This window comes from Triturus cristatus, chromosome 6, assembly GCF_964204655.1.
Source record: "Triturus cristatus chromosome 6, aTriCri1.1, whole genome shotgun sequence".
Classification (NCBI taxonomy): Eukaryota; Metazoa; Chordata; class Amphibia; order Caudata; family Salamandridae; genus Triturus; species Triturus cristatus.
Window position 1 is genome coordinate 1,789,687,665 of NC_140589.1, and position 25,584 is coordinate 1,789,713,248.

The 25,584-nt window shown below is 47.3% G+C and overlaps 1 protein-coding gene across 1 annotated transcript in view; it reads left to right on the plus strand.

Annotated features, from left to right (window-relative positions):
- Positions 1-1,439: 1,439 nt before the first annotated feature.
- Positions 1,440-25,584, plus strand: part of SCARA5 (scavenger receptor class A member 5) — a 1,100,058-nt gene continuing 1,075,913 nt past the window's right edge. The window contains exon 1 of the mRNA XM_085613113.1: positions 1,440-1,969. The gene's annotated coding sequence lies outside the window, so the exon portion shown is untranslated. The remainder of the gene's footprint in view (positions 1,970-25,584) is intronic.

The following is a 25,584-nucleotide window of genomic DNA, read 5'->3' on the forward strand; positions in this document are numbered from 1 at the left end:
TATCGACTGCAACTGCCTCTACCATTTAACAAGCCATTTGGCGCTTCTTGAGGGGAAGATCCGGATATCTGCACATTAGATACATTCTCACTGAGAGCAACAAGTTTCTGTCATGTGATTATTCCTCATTGACTTGTAATAAGAGGAAACCTATATATCCTGGGGTAGATTTTATGTTTTCAGATCTTGCCTCCAACTGACCGTTTTCTGTCAAGACCCCTGGTTAGTTGAAATGACAATTGCTGTCTGATATTTTGCAGTAAACACTAGTTTGAGTTCAGAATTTATGACTTGTGTTTTATTTTAAAAGTCTAAGTAAGAGTTTTGTGCAGGTTTACATTTAAGTTTATGCTGTGGGAAAGATGTTTGAATAATTTTACATAACTCAGTGAAGCGTGCTATCCTGGTGAATGAATATCTGGGCACCATCCCCGGGGTGGCGCGTTTCAAAGATATGTCACAATCAAATACTGTTCCCTTCTACAGTTTAACAGCCTCATGTTGCATGCTGTGTCACAAACGCTGCTTCCCACTATGTTCCTGCATGAAACATAAGGGCTAGAGCGGTCGAACAAGAAGATGGGGAACTGGGTTCGAGTCTCGCCAGGAACTCTCAATATCCTGTGATTCTGGGCAAATAACTTAATCTCCCCGTGCTTAACAAAAATGAACGTGTCCCTCTGTAACGCAACTGGTGCATGTACAGCGCTCTGATAGTTTTCGTTCGTGTTCTATAAAACAAACAAACAAGAAGTTCCATCTCATTTCTTCCTATGGAATCATCCTCTGCGTCCCTTACTCTCTCTGACTGCAGCCCACCCTAAGTCATATGCCTGTGTGTCTTATTTGTATTATATTCCTGCAAATTGCTCACGCCCTGTATCCCAGCATCCTCACAATAACCAATCTCCTCTAGCCGGTCTAACCTTTCCACTATTTACACAGAATCACACTTTTGAGCACAATTAGCTCCTATTATTTCAATCCACCAGAAAGTAACCTGATTAAATGCATTGAATGGTTTTCATGAAAGCACAGGAATAATGCCAATAACCACTGGAGTAGTCACTAACTCCGAGTTTTATAGTAGTGTGCTACCCGTCGTAAAGTGCTTCAACGCCTTATCATGGGTGGTAAACGCTATATATGTAAACACATTTCATCGGATTCCAGTCAGTGCAGGATTAAACCCAATGGACAAATCGCTGCTATCTTAACCTGCCATGCAGCATGTAGACACAAGAGGGCGCCATGAGACCAGCCTCATGGCAACAGTATTGTTCCTCTGGAAGTTGGGATCGCACACCAGGCATGAAGAATTGGGGTCACACGCTTCCAGGAAAGGGGAGGAGGGGTCATCATTGCGACTTATAGTATGTTTTTCACAAAGGGGTGGATACATAGAAAAAAAATAATAGCAAAACACTGAGCAAGCGAAATGACGTTTTTAAGGAAGGTGTCATCGAGTCAGCACCGACCTGTTCCCTGGTTGAGGTCTTTGAGAACTCAGTTGTAGGAAAGAGGGAGATAGGGAAGGAGAAAACGAGCAAGAAGGAGAGCATGTGAGAGACAGGGACATAGGTGAATAAAAGAGAGAGAAAAAAAAGAGAAAGGAGATAGTTCTATAATGGGATGGTGTCAAAGAATGTTGTAGAGAGGTCAGGTTAGAACGACTGCAGAACAGGATAAATGTGCACTATAGAAAAGTTCCAGAAACTATGTTCGCGAAACTAGTCTGCAAGTAGGTGGTACATAACGTGGTAAGAGGCGCTGAAAGAGACTGGGACAGTTTTACTCTTCAGCGCAGCAATTTCCTCCGTTTCCGGGAAGCAACGGCTGGAGTGCGCAAGGTGCGACCCCCCGGACTCCTAACTAACGCTGGGCGCCCAAGGGGAGAAGCCACGGTCTGCTGGGAAACCGGGATCAGCGGGCAGAGCAGCCCCCGTGGACAGTGAGGTGTAACCCGCAGGTGAGTAACTGGGGGCGCTGTGCAACGAGCAGGTGCCGCCGGACACTGCTCAGCCGGGAGCGGATGAGTTTATCCGAGCGCATCTGAAACACAGCGGCACCCCTTGCTATCCAGGGCCCCTCTGCGGGATGGAGTGAGAGATGTGAGCTTTTTATCCGTAGTGAACGGTTGTATTTGTTACAATGCACCAAATAATGCTTTTCTGTAGTTCGCACGTATATCTTCTCTCTCTCTTTGACACTAATGTTAGCTTATAAACATTGCTTTCCCCAGAATGATGGTTCTTCTGTGATAAGTGTTATGATTTGTGGTTAATTCGTTTGCGGTACAAAGCGCAGATAAAGCCTGGTTAGACAGTGGTTTTAGGCACCTCATAGCCATTCGAATACCTTCCGCTTCCGGAAGTCTTTCCGAAGCGGCTTCTGGCAGAGAAGGGCTCCCCCTTGACGCCGCTGTGCGTCTGTCTACCGTGTCCCGGGATGGAATCCCCTCGGAGCTAACCGGGCGTTCATCCTTCCCATGACGGCCCCCAGTCCCAGGGCTTCCATCTTCTTCCAGAGACCGTTACCTCGAATAAGTTTTCTTTCAGAAGCCAGACACGTCGTGCTGCCCAGACTGAGGGCTGCGCTGGAACTCCCCGCTCAACCTCCGCCCTAGACAACCTGCGAGGGAATTTGTAAATCTGAAGGTGGCACTGGTAATTAGGACAGCGCAACACGTGCAGTATCCGGGTAGACGAGAGTGTACGGCGTCCCTAGAAGGACACACGTGCAGGCAGTGCATAGCGCTGCACCGGGGAAGCCGTGGGTAATGCGATTGTTAACAGGTGACAGAAGACCGGCGCCACCCTCCCCCTGCACACGGACCTCTCGCTGCTGGTCGAGCTGTCTGTTCCGCAGTGCACTGCTAATCCTAACAGAACCAAGGCTCGGGTCGAGGACTATAGAGGCGGGTGGGGGTGGACATTTGAACACCTGAAACGCGCAAGATAACACAGCGCAACGCAGCTTCCACCAGAGTGTGCGCGATCGTGACCTGCTGTGGGTATTTACTTGCTATAGAATTTCAGTGAGTGAAGCTGGGTGCAGTGACGGCCGCCCGGGCGTCCGACTGCTGACAGCCGAGCCTGGCACATTTAGGGCACTGCTGCAGTGTTACCACAACCAGGCACGCTTGGACGGTGGGATCGCCAGTGGCTTCACGAGGCTCATGAGCTGGGCACCCACCAAAGTTTCACCAGGCGGGGCAGGGCTGGGAGCCAAAACCCCCTCTGGTAATGTTACGAGACCAACCCCCATACTGCACTTAGCGAGAGAACCTGACCGCTGCAGACTGAAGAGGGGGGGGGGGGGGGATGCTCCCCGGATTCCCCCCAGACCCCCCCCAAAAAAAAAAATATTGCAAATATGATGCGTTTTACAACATATTTTTGTCATAGAATCAGGTCCAGTCCATGAATGGAGATTGGAGACATGGCTGCATAGCTCAATGAATGAATGAATACTTGGATGGCGAGGAGTGGAGGATGAATGAATTCAAGAATGGATTACAAGGAATAAGTACCTTTAGCTACGTGGAGCAAATGGTCTCAATGCACTGACCCCGGTGTGTGCTCTGGTTTTCATTTTAACTTCTGCATTAAAACATCCCCCTCCCCAAACACCGCGAATCCACGCGAACCATGCACAGCCTGGATGCAGTTAGTAGAGAATTACCACTCAGCATTAGGCTTTGATCTGAAGTAGGTGAGAGATAGAAATAACTAGGTGGCGGCTGAACTGCACAATTTGAAACCTCAAAACATTGCATCAATCCTGGCTTCCACTTGACCACACTGTGTGATCTTAGGCAAATACTTTTTTCCAGAGTACCTCCTTTTCCTTCATCATCACCTGACCGCACCATGAAATACATCCATTCGGGATGTGTGCTGCACCAAAGCAAACTACTTTGTACCTTCATCTATAGAAAACCTATAAGCCATGTATAAGGTGCAAACGACGGCTGACTTTCTTTCTGGTTCACTAATAGCATTGGAAACGCATCAAGACCATGGACCATGTTTCTGAAACTTTTCAACTCCCCACTCCCAGTAGAGATCTGGGTTGGACCGGTCCCAAGATGCTTGTTGCTGGTCCAGGGAGGACCTGGCTCGGGAGTTCGGGCTGGACGGCTCCCATGGGGAGCAGGGTCCAGACTGATTTGCATATGACTGGGTCCAAACTGGGGTGGCATGGTGAGCAAAAGCACAATGGACTGAACCCAGATCTCTTGACTGGGGGTGAGTGGTGGAAAGGTTTCATCACTCCAGCCATCATCTTGTTGTGTTTGCCTCACTATTAGCATCGTCATCAGCTCAGTGGTGTTGGGGACATGTTGGTTTCAAAAGTTCAGGATTAGGATCTGTCACATCTAAAACATGTCACACAATGCAATGGTTTCATTGAATCCACCGACTGAAATGCATTGCAAAGATCACATTATAAAGTAATCCTCTGTGCTCAACCTTGAAGAGTGTTTATCGGACATGTACTGGACTCTCTGAGCCAAAGAACAACAGACCTCCCTGCCCACTCCAAAGAAAAGCCCGAAGGTCCGCATGCTTTAATACCATTTGTGTTGCATAGTTTATTTGTAAAGTGTCAAAGTGCTGCAGGCAGGAAACCTGGCCAGCCCCCCCCCCCCCTCCCCCCCCCGCAACGAAACCGGCCCCACCAGCAGTGAAACCGGCCCCACCCTGTCATCCCACCGGATGCCCGCTAGAGCCAGTCCGGGCGTGATAACAGGTATCAGCAGGTGAGATACAGGGAGAAGGGAAGCCTGCTAGTGAAAGAGACAAGTGATGTGTGGAGGGAGCTGATGTGAGAGAGACTGTGGTACTAAGGAAGAAGAAGGGAAAGATGGGGCGGCACAAGGAGATGGGGAGCTCCAGTGAGGGAGGGAGGGGGAGAGGCAGAGAGTGTGGAATGAGAGGGAAAGAAAGTGGGACTCTGAGACAGAAAGGGAGGGAGAGAGAAAAAGAGGGAATGAAGGGGAGACACGGTGGAAGCAGGAGAGACAGGAAGAGAGAAACAGAGAGGGGAGCGAGAGGGGATGGGAGGGGATACATGGGGGAGAGAGGGCGGAAGCAGGAGAGCGAGGAAGAGTGGGTGAGAAAGGGAGGGAAGGTGAACAATGAAGACAGAAAGAGAGAGGGAAAACGGCGACAGAAAGGAAGAGGGAGAGAGAGGATTAGATGCGCACAGAGAGAAATAAATAGATGATGGGAATGGACCAAAGTGAGAGTAAGAGCAAGTTAGAGAAATAGATTGAGATCGGAGAAATTGACAGAAATAGCCTGAAAAAGAGAGTGCACTACAGTGAGAAAAGGGCAAACAAGATAGGGAGACTGGTAAAGAAAAGGGAGTGAGATGAGCACGAGAAAAACAAATATAGAAAGATTATTAGAGACAGTACAAGTAAGAATGAGAAAGAAACACAAACAAAAGGGAGAGATAAAAACATAGACCTAAGGAATTAGAAAGGGGGAGAAGGAGAAAAGATAGAGATAGGGAAAAAGTATGAGTGAGAAAAAAGGGAAAGGGAGGGAGTGGTGAGGTGAGAGAAAGGGGAGAAGAAAGCTAGCAAATATACTAAGAGAAAGAGAGCAAGATACATGTAGGGAGAAGCCACATGAAGAGAGAGAAAGATGAGGAGGGTTAAGGGGGAACAGAGGTTACAAGAGAGACACAGTGAACCGACGAGAGAGAGAGAAAATAGGAGATGGGGCTGGGAAATAAATAGAGAATCTGGGTGGTAGAGAGAGATAAAAGTGATAATTGTATGCAGTAAAGTGAGAGGAACAGAGCACATGCTGAAAGGCAAGGGACAGAGAATGAGAGAGAGTGTTTGGTAGATGTTAAGGGGATTAGTGTTGGAGAGTATGTGATGTTGTGACTAAGTGTTGGTGGTTATGTGATAGGATGAGAGAGAGAAGACATTAACTGAGAGCTTGTCATAGAGGGAGAAAGGATGGTTTGTAGTGTGTGATAAAATGAGAGTAAAATGTATGAGCTGATTGATTGTCATAGAGGGAGAGAATAGGTGGCGTAGAGTGTGGTAGAATGAGCAAGAAAAGCCAACAACTGAGGGCCTCTATTATGGGGAATTGGCCTGGGGCAGCGCCGCAGGGCTTCTTGCTGTGCTGCCCTATGCCGCTATGAAAGGGCAGGAGTGTACCGTATTTATGAAATACGATGCATTCCTGTGCTTTCCCCCTGCGCTAGCGCACAATTTGCTCCCTAGCACCCATGCAGGCGCCCTTGCACTGTGGTGCAAGGGTGCCTGCCTTGCATGCCGGATTGTGTCTGTGCAGGCAGGGACACCTTCCTGCACACATACAATCCAAAGAGGCATTTTCCTCTTTCTATGTGTGCTGCAGACGTGGAAAGAGGAAAAAACGAAATTAAATAAATATATTTCTCCCCGTTACACCTGCTTTGGGGAAGCATAAGGTGTTGGCACTGCCCCAGTGTATACATGATTAATTAAAACGGTGTCAACATCAAAATTCATTAGTGTTGCGTGGGAACACTCATCACAACGCCAATGGAACACATCCCTGGGACAGAGTAAGGCAACGCAGAGACTTGCGCTGCTTTGTCTAAGTCCATATCTACGAGGCCATGCAAAGCAACGCAAAGTGGTTTTGCTTGGCATCATAGATGTGATTGAGAGGCTTGCGCCACCGGAGTGTCGAAAAAATGGATGCCCCTGCAGCACAAGCCTCTCATTAATAAGCCCCGAGAGCTTATGGTTGAGGGAGAAAGTAGATGGTGTAGAGTGTGGTAGGGTGAGAGAGAAAAGCCAGAAACTATGAGATCTAGCTGTAGAGCAGGGGTTCCCAACCTGGGTGACCGCACCCCAGGGGGTGCAAGAAGGCATTTTAGGGGGTGCGACAAAGAGGGAAAGCATGTGACATAATTTATATTAGCATTTCATGCACTTTTGTAGGGGGTGTGAAAATTAATCAACCATTTCCTAGGGGTGCGGAGTGAAAAGGTTGGGAAATCCTGTCGTAGCTGGAGAAAGTAGGTGGTGCAGAGTGTGGTTGGGTGAGAGAGAAACACCAGAAACTGAGAGCTTGTAAAGTGAGAAAGAAGTGGTGTGGTGGGTGTAAGAGAAATAGTGATGGAAATATTTGATAGAATTATATGCTGAAACTGAGCCATACAAAGTGTGTGGTAAAGTCAGAAAGAAGTGGTGAAGAATGTTTTGTAGAGAAGAAAAAGACTTCTAGAGAGGCATACTGTGCTTCAGAGCGAGAGAGAGGCAGTAGCGGCCCCTACTAAGCACAGGTGGTGAGGTGGGGGGAACCTAGGGGTAAATAAAAGGAATGAAAAAAACTCACTTACGTGTCTGCTCCGTCTTCTTGCCGCAACAGGAAGCTCCCAGCCTTCCAGAAGCCCCTGTCCCATCACAACGCTGCCTTAAGCAGCGTTGTGATTGGTCTGAGTGCCGTGGTAAGGCGCTCAGACAGGTGCTTGGAGGCTTTGCATGTTCCTCACCAGGCAGTGTAATGCAGCCTGGTGGGGAAGATGCGAAGTGCGCATGATGGTTTGACCAGCCCATTTGGGACGGTCAAACCGTCGTTTGCACTTTAGAGTGTGCTTAACACTCTTCCCTTGCCCCCTGCACTGGCCAGCCCGGCACACCTGCACGCTCTGCACCTAAGCAGGAAGGAAAATGAAAACGATAATAACGTTAGATATTATCGTTTTGGTAGAGCATTGAGGGGACGCTCCTCTGCCTTAGCGGCTGGGCCATCACTGGAGAGAGGAAAATAGTTGGATTGTTTATATAGTTTTCAAATACTTTTACAAATCTTCACTTGATTTGGACTACTAGCGGCCGCTACTAAGCACAGATGGTGGAGTGGGGGGAGCGGAGGGGTGAATGAAAAAAATTCAAATAAAAACTCACTTACCTAAATGCCGCCTGGTGCTGCCACCTGTGCTCCATCTCCTCGCCGCAACAGGAAGCTCCCAGTCTCCCAGAAGCCCCTGTCCAATCACAACGCTACCTTAAGCAGCATTGAGATTGGTGGGTGTGAGCGCTGTGGTTCGGCGCTCAGACAGGGTCTTGGAGTCTTTGCATGTTCCTTACCAGGCTGCGTAATGCAGCCTGGTGGGGAAGATGCTAAGTGCACATGACGGTTTGACCGGCCCTCTTGGGTAGGTCAAATGGTGGTCTGCACTTTAGACTGTGCTTTACACTTGTTGCTTGGCCCCTGCACTGGCCAGCCCAGGCCACCTGCCCCACACCTAAGCAGGAAGGAAAATGATAATAACATTAGTTATTATCGTTTTCATTTTCCTTTTTACACTCCTTGCAGAGCAGTGGGGCGAAGCTCCTCCGCCTTAGCGGAAGAGCCGCCACTGATTTGAACCTTTCCTCCAAGGTTTGGCTCAATTTGGTCCAGGGGAAAAATAAGGCTGCGCATATTTAACTTGCTACGGAGTGAGCTGCCATCCTTTACGACAAAGGCGTGACACCTATGCGGCAGTCTGGGTGACCTATGGGTGCATGTGTTTGTGTACACCTGATAAAGTGAACCCATCTGTAGCACGTGCTATATATATTGGAACATTTCTAGGTGTTTAACAATAAGTTGTAGTCTGCTTCGAAAAAACAAAAAGTCCCAAACTCCGTTAGGGTTCAAACACAATCCTCAGAATACTACAGAATCTGTGCAGTGAGGGATTAAGGCAGAGACCCACCTCACATGCAGGGCCCTCATTATGGGTGGCCATACATAAGCACAATTACCAGAGTCTCCAGGCGCACTGGGATTACAAGTTGTTGGAGAAACACTGGACACTATATTCAGGTACTGGGGCAGAAAGACTGACTCTGCATGTTATTCCCCATGATTTTATAATCCCCACGATTTGCCCAACCCTGGAATTACCAGGATCCCCATTAATGGTAATTCCAAGGCACGGGGGATCCTGAGACCTTAAGAGTCCACTACCACTAAGGGCCTTTGTGAGTATTTTTAAGTGTGTGTGTTTGTGTGTCTGCATGGGCCTGTGAGTGTCTGTGCACGGATGCATTAATCTCCCGCTCTCATTCTGTGCATCACTCAGTTTGAATCCCTCTTCACCTGGCACCATTCTTATTACCTCCCTGTAACTGTCACAGCCTGGTGCTCACATACATCCTATTCTGTCTCATTCTCTCCCTCACACACGTTCTCTCACTTTGTCACTCACAGTTAGCTCACCTGCACTGTGCTGCCTCAAACAGTCTCCACCACGCACATGCTCCACCAGGCAGTCGCTGCTCCCCGCCTCAGGCTGTGATGTTGTGATGCAGGGTTCTGCAGGCTTTGCCTTTGCAATGGTCTGAAACACAGCCTGACCCGCCTTTCATCATATCAGATTATCTGCAGGGTTCACTGCCATGGTTGTGTCTCTCGCCTGCTCCTCTTAATCACTCCATCAAGAAGTCTGCAGGATTCCTTTTATCCAAGGCCACTGGAATTAGTGATGGAAATATGAGATAGAATTTCATGTTGAAACTGAGCCGTCCAAAGTGGGTGGCAGAGTCCGAAAGAAGTGGTGAAGAATGTTTTGTAGAGAAGAGAGAGAGAGAAGTCTAGTGAGGCATACAGCGCTCCAGAGCGAGAGAGCACTCTCTTTTGTTCTCTCGGTAGAAGAGGTGTGGCCACTGGTGTAACCAAAACTGAGGGGGCCTCCCTGCACGGTAGAAAGAGGGGCCCCCTCTATCTGGCCAGAGTGCAGTGCCGAGGCGGTCCCCTGGAGCTTGGGGTCCCCTGGCACCGCGGGGGCTGCGGGGGCCTGTGTTACGCCCCTGGGTGTGCCACAGGGGCCAAGCTGCCTGACTCCGGACCACGGGGTTCAGGGTTCGATCGCTGGCGGCAGGTTAGCCCAGCACCACGTGACTCTGGGCAATAGCTCGCTTACTCTTCCTGATGGCCCCAGCGCCTTGACACCCTCGGGTGATTGTGTGCTTTACAAATACTGGATTTCATTTCAATTATGCAATTGCGCATCCGTGGTATTTTTTCCATAATTATGGATTTGCCGTGTTTGCCACATAATCCATCATCCGCTGCAGAATCTGCAGATTGTTTCTAGCTCAAACGGTTCAAAAGTTACTATAAACACAATGACAGGTGTTGCCGCACAGTGGAAGGCCAGTTGCCTTCATTTGGAATTATTTTACACAAAAGGTTACGGAGGCAACAGCGTTTGCTCTATAAATAAGTAAATCAAGGCGCCACTAGGTGCACAGTGTGATCCTAGACAGGTGCCGTACAAAGAAAGTTTGCACCCTTGTCACTACATCAGGACCCCTACAGTTTACAGCCCAATCCTCGGCTACCCTCCTGGATCAACCACCCCCTTACAAGCATGACTTTAAAACGCACCCTGACATTCTTGGTTATCAGAAGATTAAACACGTTTCCACCATTACACAACGGTAATATTTAATAAATATAGATTGTATATCCATTCCAGGGGGCCAGGCTGTGGACGAACTCACCCTGCTGCAACCACAACTCATCATTTGTTTGTTAGTTCTTCATACACAATGGTACCTTTTTTTTTTTTGCTTTAAATTCTTTTGCACCAAAAGTGACACAGGTCACTCCCTAGTCAAAGGCGTGAATTTCAGGCACACCCCTTCTAATTAAAAACTTGGGGACAGGGTCTGAAGTGATGGGAGTGGGTAGGCTGGGGAGCTGCTGTCATTGTCTTCCTGCAGTGAACTTTAGAGTGTGCCGCATGGACTGGATACCAAGAAAGGCTCGTTTAATCACAACAATGCACTGTTTACACAAAGCGGGCGGCTAAGAGATTAAAAGCCTTGCCAGGGAGATGGGCAGACCCTTGCCATGTGGAACGGCCCTCCCGAGTCCCCAGCCTTTCTTGAGAGTCTGGACTGCAGCTTTAGGAGGATGGGCCCAATTAGGCAAAATGAACTCTCTCTCTCCTATTGCACTGCAATTACTCACTGGCCTGGAGACCTGCACTGCACCGGGTCCGCCCTGCCCACATCTTTGCCCCGCCTGCAGCGCTGCATGGATTAAACAGGCCTGGCCTTCCTCCGGCTGTGGCAAGCCTTAGAAAGTCCCTGAAGTGAAGTGTCCAAGCTGATAATTAAAAGAGGTTTACTTTTAGAGGCGAGGTGGCCTGGGAAGAGCCGGCATGCAGGACCGGGGCAGCGGAGGCGGCAGGGAGATTAGTGAGTGCTGTGCTGTCACTGAAGTGAGTGCTGTGGGGATGAGTGTGGACAAACAGCAGCTCTCAGTGCGCACGCACCTACTGTACAGTCAACCAGCTGGAAGCAGAGGGAAACAAAAAATACAGCACTGTTTTGAAATCGGAGGAAAGAGCAAGTAAAATGGGTTTAAACACTCTTGCAGAACCCTGACAATGGAAGCAGTTGTGGGCATCTGATGTTGAGTGAAGAGAGGCCCCAACATTATTTTGCAATTAAAATCGCGTCCTGGTTTACATAAAATTGTGACTATGCTTTTCACATTTACAATGGAGCGGAAGGAGTGGGAAGGATGGCAGCAACAACAGGAGAAGGATGGGGCAGGAGCAAAGATGCAATAAAATATGAGCGCCACAGCTGAACACGCACCCACAGTGTATCATGAGCAGGGAAGAAACAAAAAAATAGTTCGCCAAACGAACAGATAAACAACCAAAGCATAAAGATACAGTACTTGGTCCCTGCTCTATGGGAAGAAATGAAAGACAAAAAGGAGGAACAAAGAGAAAGCGTTGACCACTAGCAAGCAAGGATTTTTAAAAGACACTGAAACAAATAAATGAAAAGTAGTGGGCGGGATGTAGGCACACACAGAAAGATATACTAAAGTATATAAAACAGGTCTCGAAATCTCAACCTCAAAATGTGTCATATTTCGCTGCATAATTTTCTTTTTTGCGTTGCATAATTTCTTCAGCTCTGTCTTTTAATTTGTTCCTTCCCTGCCGATAATTCCAGTAGCCCTACTTTTATCTCACACTCTCAACAAAACACTGTCACTTAGATGCTCTTCCTGACTCTAATGGCTCCTTTGATTTTATTTCAGGACATGAGGATGACGTTTTTGGGTTCACCTGACAGCTGAAGTACTTAATTACAAAATGTATCAGTGGGCATTTGGCAGAGTGCAAGCACCACAGTAAATTGGCTGTGCTCACTTCCCCTCCAAATATGCAGTTCCTCCACTCTATTTAGAGCCAAAGGAAGCACTGGATTTACACATGTAGAAACTCAGAAGGCTCCGCTGATGTAAAACCTTAACCTGGCTAGCCTTCCATCACCTGGCCACCAAGTCAAAGTGAGGATTGTCCTCCCATAGTTAAGACCAAGTAAACATCACATGCCTTTCCTACCAGGGTAGGAAAAATGCACACTACCTTGGCGCGCCGGCACACCACACATTATTGGCACACTTCACAGGAATACACACCACATGTCACGTTGGAACATGACGATTCCCATCTCACTCCGCTATCAGCTCTCATATCCCTCGACAGTCTACGATGTCAGCATGGCGAAGGCTGGGTGGAGAGGTGGGGAGACTGCCGTTGTATGCATCGGTGATGTCCTTAAGACATCAGCCTGAGATTTCAGTAACTCAAGAAGATGTTGCACTGAAAATACTAGCTCAGGCTAGGTTACAGAAACTGGGAGATGTTTATCCGGGGGGCACATTTCTAACACTTGATGCATTCACAAACGCGAATAGGACATCTCCACTCACAACATTCATATATTATAGGCTCAGGGCGGCAATGCAGGAGCTTTACCCCAGCTTTACCCCAGCTTTCTGGTTGAGCCAACAGTGCTTAAAGCCTTGCAAGTCCTCCTCACTGCAGGCACATGTAGGCATCTCATTACAAACCTATATATTGCACTACAGTCAGATGGGCCGCTGACGAGGCGAGGGAGTGCTGGAACGCTGTATTAGCGACCCCTCTGGGAGAGGAGGACTGGCGGTTCTGTTGTGCACAATTACACAACCTTACCTCTTAATTGTAATGTACAAATGATTAATTTCAAATTTTTACTTCAAATATCCTGCACGCCTGCAAACTTATATAAATACGGGCTACGAGCCGATGATAACTGTACCAGATGCAGGAGCGGGAGTCGGTGGGGGGAGGAATTCATTTATTATGCCTGGACATGTGATGCTATAAGTCAATTTTGATTTATGTCGCTGAAATGATATCCGAGCCTATACCATGTGACCCAGCTGTCTGCTTGCTGGGATTGATTAAAGATGTTTCACCTGCTTCGAGGAAGTATGCAGCTATGGCCAGGGCCGGACTGGCCATAGCGGGCACCGGGCATTTCCACGGTGGGCTGCTAAGGTGTGGGCCGTTTCTTGTTACAGGGCTGTTTTTGCAGCATAGTTGCAATATAGGCCCCTGTAACAAAATCGACGAAACCGGCCTTGGCAAACAGCTCTACCGCACCCCCAGGCCCCGGAGGGCTGGCCTGGCACTTTGCCAGGGCCGGTTATGTTTCCCAGTGTGGCCATGGCTATGGCCCTATTGTTGGCAGAGACGGGATGCCTTGAACTGAGGCAGCAGAGTTAAATCCACTGAAACAAACTGGGTTCGGGATATGGTCTACTGTCAATCACAGCCAGAACTCTCTGCAGAAGAATTACCGAGAAGGTCTAGACGCAAGTATATATGGGACCCCTCCTGACACATCTCTTGTGTCGCACCCATTGGATAAATGATACCCTTAGCAGAGGGTCCTACTTGAACTGTGTACTGTACTCAAAGAGAACTAGTTTGTATCAATTTTATGTTCTATGTACTGTGTCAACTGTAGTAAAATTGTACGCTTTCTCTACATCATACAAAAATGCATATGGGGTGTTAAGCTGATGTCTCACCGTTTGATGTTCATTTCTTGTTACTTTTGCAGTTTTTCAATGTGCATGTGCAGCGTGTTGAAATCGAATAAGCCTATGTTAGTGTTTGGTGTGTTCGTGACTTGATCCTGCTTACAGTTGCTCAGAGTAAGACTGGATCTTGCCCCACGCTACCAAGGGTGAGACTAGTATGTTTGGTTTACATGAGGAGATTTCCCCTGACCCTGGTGTTTTGGAAGTTTAAACATAGCAAGTGAACTGGCTCTTCCACTGCCCCCTCCCCAGCCTGCCTGATGGAGTCCTTGCACTAAAGAATAGAACATTCTGGCACTGTTTGTATAACACATATGTGCATTGCATCTTTTCATCCTGTGTTGTGCTCTTACACACGTTCAGTAGGTGCGCCTATTGTGCAAAACATTCATTGTAGCACATCCAAACATCTGCGCCCATCTGGAAAAGTAACATGTGTTTACTATGTCTAAATCCAAGGATAATCCACCTGTATAAACCAAGCACACTTTCCAAATACATTACAACATGCACTTATCATGGCTGATAGCATTAATATGTGAATATACAGATAAATCAGTCAGATGTGGGTAACCAGCATAGAGAGTTCAAAATATTTCAACTGAGAAGGTGTGATTTGCTTTGGGGCTGTGGTATGAATCATACTCCATACACAGCAAGGGTGCATAAGTAGAATAACATATAACATATTATATGTTAGTTTGAAAAATACTATGAACCATTCTGAAAGTTTATATTGTTTTGCCAAGTGTTCTCCTGGTTCTTATTTGTTTGGTTGGGAGTTTTATATAGCACAAGCTGGATCTGTAGTAGCAGAGGCTTTAGATGAGCACCGGTTGCGTTACAGACAGACACATTCATTTTGGCAGGCACAGGAAGATTAGATGATTTTCCCAGAATCACAGGGTGTTGAGCGTCCCTGCCGAGACTCAAGCCCAGCTTCGAGGTCAACCTCTCTAGCCATTAGGCCACATCCTGTTGCAGATATTAGATAGATTGTTTGCAGTTTTGTTTATTCAGTGCTACATTGCTATTGCGGTTTTGTGGATGGCGTTGCTATTGTCGAACCCTCCTCTCTTTGCTCCCTAAATCCACCAGAGTCTAAAATTGTGATATAATAAGCAAACCCGGGTTCAGTGAAAGAGCCAGGTCTTGAGGTCCTTCCTGAATTGCGTTCACCAAGGAGGAATTTGTTACGCTGGCATAATCTTGCATAATTCTTGATATTTCATGTTACCCTTGCAATGCAAAATTCTCGAAATTACACCCTTATGCCATGTCATGTGATTTCAAGCCCATTCAGGTAATACAATCCTATGTGGGAGCACAGGAACAGTGTGAATGTACAGAACTCGAGAGGCTGCTGTATGCGGCACTTGTGTTTTTTGAGCAAATGTGTCCTCGCATGCAAAATTTATTGTCCACTCAGATCATCATTTTCTCAGGGCAGGAGTACCCTGCTTGCTTTTTTACCCACATTTCTTGTAGCTCCTCTCAGACTGACTAGGCACTTTCTACTTTTCCTGTTTCACATACCTCACACCTCAGTCTTTCTCTGACTTCCAATGCACTTTTCCAATCATAACCTCTTCAATAGATAACCTCTATAATACACTATGTATTAAATCACTGTCTGCTTACCCTCAACTCCTTGCCCTCGGATGCACTCCTTCTCAACATTTATCATTCTTCCTACCTTCTTTCCTGTCTCCAATTCTAGGACCTGCACCACATTTTACTCCATATTTTCCTGCTTTACAGGTCGCTGGTTGCAGCCCCTCACCCATACCGAATTACCTACCTTCTGCACTACTGACAACTATAACTCAATAAACATCTCCCGATCCTTTCCTTCCACCACTCGTCAGGGCAAATTAGGTTTGGAGTGTGATCTACCACTTTAGAAGCCCTCCACTTTCTCCTTACTCCTCTCTTCCCCCACTCTTGTTATTGACCTCTATTAAATTCCTACATCCTAAATTATTTTCTGCTATCACTTCTGCCTGCTCTTCTTCTGTCGTATTAAATTGTATCGCTTGCTGGGAGTTAAGAACACTGGCTGTGACCTTTCAGCGATTCAACCCCCACTCACAAAATGGCGGCCACCCGCGATCAATATCAGGAAACACTACCCGGCTTCAAATGTGGTGCGGCTTCCAAAACCGGAGCGATGGTGCTTAACACGCTGGCGATATCCCGCAGTGTGGGGTCTCCGTATCGGGTTGCATGGCTGCGAGAGCAAGCTTATGCCACTATTCAACCCCAACTGCTGCCGGCTACTCACCCAATGCTAGTAAGCGGAACACTTAAAATTGGCGGTTACCCGCGATCACTAATCTAAATATGAACGCAAACGTGCCTTAATGCGGTACGTATTCTGAAACCGAAGAGACTGTGCTGTACACGCTGGTGATATTCTGCATTGAGCATCCTATCATGGCTGTCCTTCGAAATCCACGGCATAGAGCCACCATTTTGTTGTTTCTTTTCCTCTCCCTCGGTCCGTTGGACCTCATCCTGCCGACCCTCAGACATTGCTCCTCGGCTGGACTGCCTTATCTCTTTCTCCCCCCAGGTCCCCATCTCTCCTATCATTTATCTCATATTGCCCTCCCTCCCTCTCTCTACCCCCTTGGATGTCTTGTTTCTCCGTTCACTCTGTAGATAAGTATTATATAATCATTTTTAGCCTAATCGTTGTGATAATGGAATCCTGAGTGAATTTTCTATTTGCAGAGACACAACTCTAACCACCAGTATATGTAGTAGTTTGTTGTACTTACTATCCCTATTTTGCGATTTTGAGCTTACCCGTCTGCATTTCTCCCCTGAGTGATTCCACAACTTATACATTTTCTTTTCTTCTATCTATATCTCTTTCTTGTGGCACTCCACAACTAGCAGACTCCCTCCCTTTATCTCCTGGTTCTCCCTGACCCTTGCCTTTCGAGGACACTGTCTTTTTCTGCCTTATGTTCCCCCTCTGTTGACCTGCCAGTGCCGACCCTCCTCCTAACCCCCTGTCCCTTGTGCCCTTTGAATTAGCACTCCTTCTCCCCTTGTTGGGGAAAGATCCAATATTCATACCCTGGAGTCTCAGTGACCCCTCTGAGAGAGTCCACAGCGCCAAGGAAGCCACTCACAGTCGAGGTATGGTATGGCACCCCTTGCCAAAGCACTCCCTCTCCCCTTGTTGGGGAAGGATGCAGTAGGTAGGCCTTGGAGTCTCAGAGACCCCTCTGAGAGAGTCAACTGCTTAAAGGGAGCCTCTCGCAACGGAGATGTGGGATTGCTACCACTTCCCCTGGGATCTCAGCTAACCGGACCTTGGACGCAGCTTTTACTCATCTACCGGTTTGTGCCCCCTCCACCCTCCCCCTCCTCTTTCATGCTTTGTCTCTCACCCTCCCCTACCCCTTTCCCTCTTTCATTCTTTGTCCACTTCCCCTGCTCCTAGCCCCTCTCCCCTGAATCTCTCCCCTTACCTGCTTTTTTTCCTTACGTATGTCTTTTTTTTTATCGACATAACATGTATCTACGCCGCCTAGCCTCCTGTCCCTTGTGCCCTTTGTCTAAGCACTCCTTCTCCCCTTGTTGGGGAAAGATCCATTATTCTTAATCTGGAGTCTCAGTTACCCCTCTGGGAGAGTCCACAGCGTCAAGGAAGCCACTCACAGTTGAGGTTATGGTATGGCCCCCCTTGCCAAAGCACTCCCTCCCCCCTTGTTGGAGAAGGATCCAGTAGTTAGGCCTTGGAGTCTCAGAGACCCCTCTGAGAGAGTCCACTGCATCAAGGGAGCCTCACACAACGGAGATGTGGGAATGATTCCACTTCCCCTGGGATCACAGCTTACTGGACTTTGGACGCAGCTTTTACTGGTCTACCGGTTTGTGCCCCCATCACCCTCCTCCTCCTCTTTCATGCTCTGTCTCTCACCCTCCCTCATTCTTTGTCTACTTCCCCCGCTCCTACCCCTTCTCCCCTGAATCTCCCCCATGCCTGCTCTTTCCCTTACGTATATGTCCTTATTGTTTTTCTCAACCTAACATGTAATTATGTAACTATGCTCTGAAACTGTGTAACGTTGTAATGATATAACCTGCAACTAGGGTCTGATACTCATGTAAAGCGCTCTGATACCTTCGGGTCTAGCAAGCGCTATATAAAACCTTTCAAATAAATAAAATAAAATATTGTATTTGCACATATAAAGCAGTTACTACCCCTGACGAGGCGGTGAAGTGCTTCATGAAAGGTAGTACGCTATTCTGTAGCCCAATGTTAGTGGTTAATCTGGTGCTTAGTAAATATAAGCAATTTTCAAGTGGTGGTATATGAAACTAACATGAGTTAGGTGTAATTATTAGAGGGAGTTAATGTAAGTGGAAAATGATGTGTTAGAAATGGGGGTCTCTAGTTGGCAGAGGTAGGTACCTCTGTTCAAATAGGGACCCTTGCTTCTAGTCAGGGTAAGGGGGATACACTTCTAAAATAATCCCTGCTCACCCTCTTAGTAGCTTGGCACAAGCAGACAGGCTTATCTCAAAAGCAGTGTGTAAAGCATTTGTGAACACATACAGTGAAAACACTACAAATGGACATCACACCAGCTTAAAAAAACAAGCATTTGCAATGCAATAGGTCTCGCATTTGTGAGAATTTGAGCTATTGACATTGTAAATGAAAAATTGAAAATGCCTTTGATTTATGTGTCTGTTTTCAAAGTAGATAAATAAAAGGCATCGTCATTTAGAATGCCAATAGCTCAAACTCTCGTAAATGCGAGACCGATTGCATTGCAAATGCTTGTTTGAGGAGTGTAATAAGAGTCAAGCCTAGAATTTGCCAGGGAACGGACCAGCACCTGAAGTTTCAGAATTTCCTTTCCTTGTTTTGGTGACAAAAGTGAAAGAGGCAAAGGTGTCACTGGCAATATTTTCTTACCTCTTAACTCACTTTAGTTTGGAGGGTCTCCCCCTCCTTGGACCATCTTCAAACCAGTGAAATAACTTCCCAAAGACTTCACTGTGATCACCAGACCGGAAAACACTCTTCACCCGCAAAAAAACATGTTTGCATCGCCATCGATTTTACAAGAACAAACATACCTCCAAAGCCATTAACGCTCACTCTACTAGGAGAGTGAAAGGTTAAGAGGCATGGCCATTGAACTACGTAGCTCTCCTCATATGGTTTCTACACACAGCCTCGTGGTTGTTTCTCTGCTTTGCCATACTGCAGAATATACATAGCTGACACCATTGCCCCTCCCAACAGTGTTACACGATACCACGCCGCCCTAACTTAATGCATCAGGCCTCCGCACATAAAAGAAGGAACAAAACGCTTTCCTAACCAGATGTAAAAGGGATTATTCTAGAAACCTGCATGATTGCGCTATTTTGAGATTCTATGACACACTTGTTTTTTTCTATTGAAAACGTAACACTTCAAATACAACTATTACGAAGAAAAAAACGCACTGAAATCTGCATTCTCAGCTGTCAAATGAAAATAGTTTATAAAGCGCACTCATACACTGGGGCGTCTGGGCGCTGGAAACGTTATCTGTGCATTACTCGATTTCCGCACGGATCCTGCTTTACGCTGCCTGGGACGCAGGAAGCTAACTAAACAAAAAATGACGTGCTTCCTTTCTCCAGCCCTGATAATAGTACAAGGCAACCTCGGTCGCTCCCGAGTAAAGGAAGACGCGCTGTTAAAAGCCACGAGGCGGTGCTTTAATATGCATCTTCTCTAGGCGTGCAGCAACACAGCCGAGCAGCTATGTTACACTTTTTTTGTTTCATTTTCAGATCGACTGTGCACCATTTAACAGTTCCCAGGTTTTTGTTTAGCTGTCAAAACATTTAATTATGTCAAGCCTAGAGGCGTGCAGCTGTCAAATAAATCTAAGTTTAGGCATAAACATTTGGTGAGTTTTACCTCCGTTACACTTGTCAACGGGCGAGACAGTGAAAACCCTTTTTGTTTAGATCTCACTCAGCAGGTACAGGCGAAAACGCGGAGTCTTGGGCCGCAGACTGCTTGTTAAAACAGCGGGTGGTAATTCCTGCACTCTGTAATTTGTCCCTAGGAGATGCACGGCAGTAGAAACGGGTGGATGTAAAACCCGCGGCGCACATTTCCAGTCACCTGCGTTGTTCGCCAGTTTGTATTTGCCTACTTGTTTATATCGCTAGTCCAGTGTGTTACCGTCACACACTGAGAGCTCAAAGTAAGGAAACAAAATGAAGGTGTAAGTGAGGAAAAGTCACTTCAAACAAGCCCGCGAATGGTGCGCCCGAGATGCGGGAGCTGCAGGTGTGCGCGCGCGGTTTCGAGCAGCAGCATATGTTTCCAATTATCACGCCCGTGACTGGGCACGATAATTGGAAGCATATGCTGCTGCTGCGCATAACAGACACCAATAGGCCATGGGCGGAGCAATGCGCCGCCTTTGGCCAATTGCGTGCTATCTTTGTAAAAAAGACGCACGCAAAGACCAATAGCGTGGCCCAAAAGGAAAAGCCCATGCACGAGCGTGTGCGATTCCTAAGTCAGTTTCCAAACCCCCTACAAGAGGTCTCTCGCTGCGCGAGCAGTTCTGCGTAATGCAACGCTAGGCACGAGACCTAAAAACGAGTTCAAGAACTTAAGCCCACATTAAATGTAGTCAGATCAAATGAATACTCCTCAGTGGCGTCACAATGAAATGATCAGGAATGTAAGACAGCTAATTCAATGCGTGCAGACAGGAAAAGTAAACAAACAAAAAAGTTCCACACAACAGTGGATAGGCAAAATAATTCAGGTGCTGGAACTACTAAAAGCCCACCCCCTTTTAAGATATATTACATACAAGAGATTTCACAAGCACAGCGCAAGTGCTGTGCAGGCGAAACCTAAAAAAGGGGTGACATCTTATAAAATACGACTCCACGCGATGGATGTGCAGACTGCAAAAAACAGCAGTGCTTGGCCCACAGCATCGATTTAATGCAAGCTGAAAGTATGGCAGAGATACACCACTTCTTCACTCCTGTAGGGCTAGGGATGCGATCCCATGAAAATCTATATAGTGCCCCAGGAGGCACGATGGAGAACAAACAAAATCTCTTGCAGATGACAGTTATTAAAAGCATGAATGGAAGGGAATAGGTACTGAAACTAGTGTTAATGATATAGAATGCATGGTAAGTCTGGAGTGGCATAATGGGCAATGTATATGGACTGCAAAATGCCAGTGGCAGACTTGCAAGCATTCTACCTATCAAATTTCTGTTTCTAATTAAAGTACTGGCCATTTAGTTCAACTTAAAAAAATCTTGTCAACATGATGCAAGGATGAGGAAATATTTCTAAGTCAATCAATGAGCATTTGTAAAGGGTTGCACTGTCCCCCCAGGGGTATCTGGGCACTGTGGATACAACGTCTCTGTCGAAGAGCCAGATCAGAAACTAGCAGAAAGAGGCAAAATAAGGGGCAGATACGAGTAGAAAGAGGCAAAATAATAGGCACAACGAGCAGTGAGTTAAAAATAGAGGGCAGAAATGGGCAGAAAAGCGAGCAGAAAAGGCAGCAGAAAACGAGCTGAGGTGGCACAAACGCAAGGCAGCAGAGAGTATTAGCCTGCGGGCAAGCTGGACAGGAGAACTGTCGAAGGGGGAGTTAGCACAAGGCTCAATGGGGTTGCGCTGCAGCCTCCATTAAGTAGGTCGGGGGGGAACAGGGCACTGGGTGGTGGGAAGAAGGAAATGGTAGGAAGAGGGAAGAAACAAGCAGAAAGAGGAGAAAAAGGTAAGGAACGAGCAGAGAGGGGCACAGTTAAAGGCAGAATATGGGCAGAGGAGGCACAAACCTAAGGCAGCAGAGAGTAGCAGACTGAGGACAAGCTTGACGGGAGAACTGTCGTATGGGGGAGCTGGCACCTTGACTTGCTCCCTCCTACCAAGTCTGGCTTAGTTGTTCTCTTGCATTTAGTTGGTTAACATCTAAAACAATAATCCTACAAGCAATTTGCATCTCCCATCTAGGAGAGAGATCAGCTAACATGTCTCCAAATAAGAACGGTTTCCCAGCTTAAAGAAAGATTACAGCAAATGTCCGTTTCTTAAAGGTGAAATAGTTGCTAAATCTTTTTCAACTGAAAACTTAGAATACAAAATGACCACATTTATCCCCCATTCACCTCGCCTATTTATCCACTGCAACATGTACTTCATTGGATCCTGGGGTCTATGAATGAACTAAATGCATTTTCTGTTGACTTAAGCTGATCGCTAGAATAAAAACTCAAAGCCTTTTGAAGAAGATTCATAAAGTTGCCCTTTATGTGCATGTAGCGTTAGCTTTTAGCATGCAGTTCATTGTTTATGTTATTGGCAGAAGTGTAACATTCATATTCAGTTCATCCTTGTGCATTGTTTACTTTCATGCATGTGAATGTTTAAGCTCAGCTCATTTCTTCTCCATGGTATCCACAACCGAGCACCTAGATGCAGTTTGGATTCCCTGGAGATGGGACCTGCAGGAAGTGGGCTCCTACATATTCATGTCAATAAACTTGTTACTGAAGCACATCTTGCTGCTTCCTGGTGGTACTTACCTCTCAACATATTTGGTGACGAGCAACGACCTGCTGGTACTTACCTCTCAACAGTGAAGATTGTGTCACTAGGGAAAAAATGCAGTCAAGCCCAAGTATGGCGTGTGAGCAACCTTACCCCACCGAATGCTAAAAAAAAAAAATGGCATCCATGTTGCAGTTTAATCCACTGATCAGATTCCTATGGCATATTTGCAGCTAACTAACCCCCTATGTTGAACGGTGTGATTGCTGCCATCTTCTCGTTTTCTTTCTCAAGATGCCCGACTTCCATGGCAGAGCCCTTGAAACTGTGTGTGATGTACAATGCCATCCCAGCAGAGGCAGTGACTTGTCGATGGTTGCAGCACCACATGGGGCCAGTGTGAGAGCAAAAGGGGAAGAATTTGCCAATGACATGCCCAGCCTTGTCCAACGTTAAATACAGATCATTTTGCACGTGGGTAAGCTTGTCGCCTTCGTCCCACCTGCAATTATATCCTATTTATGTTCAAAATTGTGTCATGTGACCCTGGGCCTCACCAATAATTTTGTGAACCTGGCTCCCACGGCTCAGCCAGCGGTCTGTTACACCTCTACTTTTTGCAGGAGCTGTTCTGCAAGCAGGAGAGTTCAGACAGTTTACTTTAATGTTTAGGTTCTAGCACTTCTCACGAGGTGTGGTATTCAGCCCAGTGAGAGCTCGAACTTAACTCAAATGCGAAACGGGAGAGTCTCACTTGCAAGTAGTACAACGCGAGCTCTCGGAGTTCTGCTGAAGCGTGACTATAGAAAGGTGTAAGCTCTGTGTTATTGTATTCCACCATACATGCCAACAGAAACGATTCAAAAGGGAGACTCGATTATTTTAGCCAATAATGGCTTTATTTTAAGTCAATGGGGAAAATCCAGTTCCACCGGTCTGTTTTCTTCAAACCCCCAGATTCAAAATGTTGGCAAATATGGTATTCTATCAATTGTTTGACAGACATTCCTCTATGATGCAAGAGTGCAGCTTCCATCTAGAGTGCCCTGATGTTTATCTTACGCTGGACTCACCTTGCCATATCCCGAAGGCCCCCACAGGATGATGGAGGGCTCCTCGTTTGACTCCAACAGGCTCCTCAGCAGCCTGTCCGTCCCCAGCTCCTTGCTCTGCCCCATGTACTCCTCCAGGGTGCTAGGCCGCATCTTGTCCGCCAGGGGTTTACCCTCGAGCTTCTCTGAGATGCTCTTCACCTGCTCGGGTTGAGGCATGGGACCAGCAGCGGGGCTCGAGCAGCTGGAGGAGGGCACAGGGCAGGATGCGCCCTCCACGTCCGGCCGCTGTTTGTGGAAGAGAGGGAAGGGGGCTGCATTTAGAGACAGGCGCCGCTTCTTGGCGCTGTGAGACCCTTATTCCGGTACTGCTGAGGCCATGGGAGAGCCAGGAGTGCCGTTATGACAGGTGACTGCGGGGGGCTGCAGGCAGCGGTCCAAGTGTGAGTTGATACGGGACGAAGGCAACTCCTGAGCGCAATAAGTCAAACGAACGCAGACGGGGCAGCTCACCCGCTCTTCGGCACTCGCCGCCTCGTCCATTCTATCTGCCCGGACAGGCACTGCCCACTGGAGACTCCTGCTTATGCTTCAGAGACAGCTACGGAGTTACAGTTATATTTTTTCACTTTACCCGCGAAAGCGAAAGGACCAAAGGTGAAGCCTCCGCCTGCTCCTGCGCGGTGACATCAGCGGTGGCTCTCGGGAATTGTAGTCTAAATAGTCAGCCCGCGCTGGCAGGAGGCAGCCCTACACGACCACTATCTCGAGAACGGTGTGTGAAGAAGAAAGACTCCCTTTACAGTCGAAAGCTTTTGTACGTACTGAAGTGTACTTGCACGGGTCTGACATCGATTATGCTAAACTAGAGAGGATATCAAAACAAAAGGCTTGAACTCGGTGGTGCATGTTGTGCGAGGTTGTGACTGGGGTAGGGAAACATTTTGGTGTGGGACTACTGCAGCTAAAATACTTTCAGTTGATAGGAAACTGCACCAGTATCATGGGGATTTTAGCAAATGTGCCGCACATGTCGGTGTTTGTAGAAAGAAAACGTACTCTGTAGCACAGTAAACAAGCGCTCGCCATGACGTTTTTGTTTGCCTTTTTCTGCCATCCCACTTGGACGGCCTCGCCTGCTAAAAAGTTACTTATCTTTATGCGGCCATGTGTATGGCCCCATAAAGACAAGAAACCTTTTACTTTAGAAGGAAAGCAGGCGAGGCCGTCCAAGTGGGACGGCAGAAAAAGCCGAACGAAAACGTCACCAACAGCTCTTTCCCAATGGCTGGCCACCGTTTAGCATAAACGGTGACGTCAGCCTATGGGAAAGAGGGGCGGGGCTTAAAGCCCTTTACTGAAAAATCCCCAAAACGTTAAATCTCGCCAGCGAGACTATGCATGTGCGCAGCCTACACTAGCGAGACCTAATAAGTAATCCTTACCTAAACCAAACAAGACCAAAATGACAAAAATCCACAATACTGTAATAAAAATATGACTTTTAAATGGTAGAAACAGTTCAGTTCAAAGCAAATTGCAGATGCAACACTTTTCACACAAAGTACCTTGGATGCATCAACCATTCAAAAAAAAAAAAGGTCCGCAGGGAAGGTGATGCATCGGTTCCTTACACTCAGGGAAGGTGATGCGTCAGTTCCTTGCTCCGGGGGAGGTGATGCATTGGTTCCTTACTGCTGAGCAGGGGAGGTGATGCGTCAGTTCCTTACCGGAGAGGAGGTGATGCGTTGGTTTCTTACTGCGTGGGGAGGTGACGCGTCAGCATCTTACTGCCTCCCCTAACAATGCACCTTGATGCAATGCAACGATCCGGGATGATGGGTGGGTTCTTGCAGCCGCACAGCAGGGCTTGCGTCAGAAACGGTGGGGTGATCTTGGACTTCGGAGATTGGTGAACTCGATACGGCATGAGGCGATCTCTCGAGCTGCGGGCAGGCGCTGAGATGATTTCTTCGGCGATGCGTCAGAAACAGGTGCGGATGGGTCACGCTTCTCGAAGTTTTGTTACTATTCC